The 3,459-nt window shown below is 36.2% G+C and overlaps 1 protein-coding gene across 2 annotated transcripts in view; it reads left to right on the top strand.

Annotated features, from left to right (window-relative positions):
* The window catches only part of LOC106884262 (cartilage matrix protein), a 137,636-nt gene that overhangs the window by 68,154 nt on the left and 66,023 nt on the right, over positions 1 to 3,459 (top strand). The window lies entirely within an intron of this gene.

Consider the following 3,459-nt stretch of genomic DNA (forward strand, 5'->3'; position numbering starts at 1 on the left):
ATATATATATATATATATATATATATACATATGTATATGTTTGTATATGTATGTATATGTATGTATGTAGGTATGTATTTATGTATATGTATGCATGTACGTATGTATACACACATACCTACATATATATTCACAAAATTACGTTTATAGTAAATTAAGTTACACAAACATACATAAGTATATATGTATATACACATACATATGAATATGTATTTTTTGTATCTGTATATTTGTGTGTATGTATACACGCATATACTATAGCTACACACATATATAACATTATATATATATATATATATATATATATATATATATATATATACATGATGTTTTTTCGAACACGCACATACATGTATATGTGTGTGTGCATGCCTCACGTTTGCGTGTATATATGTCTGTACGTTTCGTATTAATGTCAGTCGAAACAGAGTGTTTCCGGCTAATCAGTTTGTGAATAAATTTACATGTGTACATTAAAGAGATATACATTTAGCTTAGCTATGCAATCACCCTGCATGATTCAACAGCATGACTCCCTCCCCGTCTCTCTCTCTCCGACTTGAACTCAAGAACAACTCGACTAGTTTCCTCTCTCTCTCTCTCTCTCTCTCTCTCTCTCAACTGGATTCAAGAGCAAATCTACTACTTTCGTTTTTCTCTCTCTCACTTTCTTTTTCACCCTCTCTCTTCTCTCTATTTCTTTCTCCCTTCTCTTTCTCTCTTTCTCTCTCTCTCTCTTTTCGTCTCTCTTTCTCTCAACTACACTGAAAAACGTCTCGACTTCTTCTGCCTAGTTTTCTACATGCCTTACTCCATCTTTTCTCCATTGGAAGAGAAGGTAAATTACGATGTTCATAGGACAAGTTCGTTGACCACAGATATCAATGGTGGTCATTGACAGTAACATATTCGTTTAAGTAGTGTATTAATTAACTGAAAGATTGAGATAGTGTGATGGTCGATAATGTTGTGGATTAAATACAAGAACAACAACAACAATGACACTAACAGCAACAACAATCACTACGACACTCATTCGTCGTGAAGGACGTTTGGCAAGTCAGACTGAACATGCGCACTGCAAAACTTCAAATCTTACGAAGCGGTTTCGTTTACGAGTGTGACCTCGAGATCGAGTTTATAGTATCTCTTAATCTATCTATTTATTTATCAATCTCTCTCTCGATATATATATATATATATATATATATATATATATATATATATATATATATATAAATATATATATATATACGACGGTCTTCTTTCAATTCCCGCCTACCAAATTCTTTCACAAAGCTTTGGTCAACCCACGGTTACAGTAGAAGACATTTGCTCAAGGTGCCACACAGTGGGACTGAACCCGGAACCATGTGGTTGAGAGGCAAGCTTCTTACCATACAGCCACGCCGACGAATGATTGTTTTTGTATTCGGTTCTAATAAAAAAATCTTTTTAATTTTTCATTCATCTGCTGAGTTACTCTATACTTTTGTAGAGTACAAATTTAATACCCTTATACAAGAACCGCTTTTGACAGTGACTTCGAAGTCACTGTTAAGAACATTCTCGTATAAGAATAATATACATATAATAGGAAAAACGAAAAAACACACATGTGTTATTACTGATGACATGTGTAATTCATTGAAGCACGTGTGTGTAAAAGCATGAAAAATATTCATAGAGACTTCTGCATTACTCATTATGTAACGTGGCTCGTTTTCTGCAATCCAGCTTATCCTTCGATGTCGTGGCTGTATTTATGTCGAATTATAGGAATTTAAAGTAGTATCAAATAATGAGCCCTAAAATTGACGGTAGCGTTTCATGCATGATAGCACATTGCTGATTGTGTGAGTAGCTATAAGGACTAATATACGCTTGTTCGTTTGTAGTCACATGTGTATGCGTGTACTGAGGTGTGCATGTTATATGTGTTGTTGTTTGTTCCTTCTTGAGCCATGCCTGGCTCATATGGGCCGCTTTCCCGGTTTCACTGTTTTCATTGGCGTGTAGGTCCCCCACCTGGTGAGCTGTTAGAGTGAGAGAAAGTAGTGGCGAACGAGTCAGCAGACGTTCGCCTTTACCTTCTGCTGGAGCCGCTTGGAGCTTGGGTGTTTCGCTCATAAACACATACACACATCACCCGGTCTGAGATTCGAACCCGCGATCTCATGAAGATTAGAACCTCCAGTTTTCTGTGCTTACTGAGTTTGCTTAGTATATAAACAAATCGGCTGCTCATATTTTAGTATTGGTCAAACTGAAGTAGACACTTTTGATGTGAACCCAATCAGGTTCGATATTCGTTTAGGGAGAAATAAGTAAATTTACCCTGTTTATAAGCTTCTATATAGGTTATATATATATATATATATATATATATATATATATATATATATGGATACATACGTACAGACTTACATGTACATTCATGCTATCATATGTATTTCTTCATACGAGTGTCCGTAAGTTTTTGTTTTATTTACCTCATTTTTTCCTTTAGTGCGTGTGTCAGATCAATTGTGTATTTGTGCAATCAAATATTTGTCCCTTCAGATCCTCTATCCATACCTCATAAAGAAAAGAAAATCTAAAAACGAAAACGTGTGCTGAAGATAGTCTTAATGTATCCAATTTGATGTGTTTGTGTTTAACATTTGATTGAAAGCCAGACATAATTCAACACTTGAGAACGATCACACGTAAGAAGGCCATCTGCTTGTTTCATGTCTGCGGAGGAATTATTTCCAATGATAAGAAAATGTTTCAACGAAAGAAATTTAGCAAAGAATTCCCTAGTTCACTACCGCTTACGATGAGAAAATTTACGCGTCAACCGACAAAGAATTCGCCATCATTGTTAATAGGCGAGATCGTAAGATAGAACAAACACTTTACTTTACAGATAACACTACTGGAGCCATCAGCGTGTAAAAAGACTATGGTTATGAGAGGGTTGTGTTAATGGTTGTGGATGAGGTTTTCATTGAAGTTGGTGCTTGAGAGAACGGCAGTGTGCGAGTGTTTGAACGTCAATGTGTTTTAATGTGTGTATGTAAGTGCGATTTATAAAAAGACGATGGCAAAAATTAGATTGCATTGTTATTCTTGTCGCTTTTACTGTTGTTTCTAATTTGCAGGAATCATAAAAGAGCATTAACGCAAGTAATTTGAAACCGTTTCCATTATATCTTCGTTCAAGTAGATAAAAAAAATTACTGCAGTTTGCTGTTCGCTTAGCTCTTGAACAATCGTGACCAAAATGAAGGCTTCAGCAGGGCAGAGTGAGAGATTTTTTTTAGATGCTAGAAATTTAGCGGTGGCGCTGTAGTGTTTATGATAGTGTTGGTGGTGACGGGACGGGTGCGGGTTGTGGTGGCATTGTTGTTGGTAGAAGTAGTGGCGGCGGTGGTGGTGGAGCTGGTGGTGGTGGTGGTGGTGGTACAGTGTGAT

The sequence above is a fragment of the Octopus bimaculoides genome, chromosome 17 (genome assembly GCF_001194135.2).
Source record: "Octopus bimaculoides isolate UCB-OBI-ISO-001 chromosome 17, ASM119413v2, whole genome shotgun sequence".
In the NCBI taxonomy this organism is placed as follows: domain Eukaryota; kingdom Metazoa; phylum Mollusca; class Cephalopoda; order Octopoda; family Octopodidae; genus Octopus; species Octopus bimaculoides.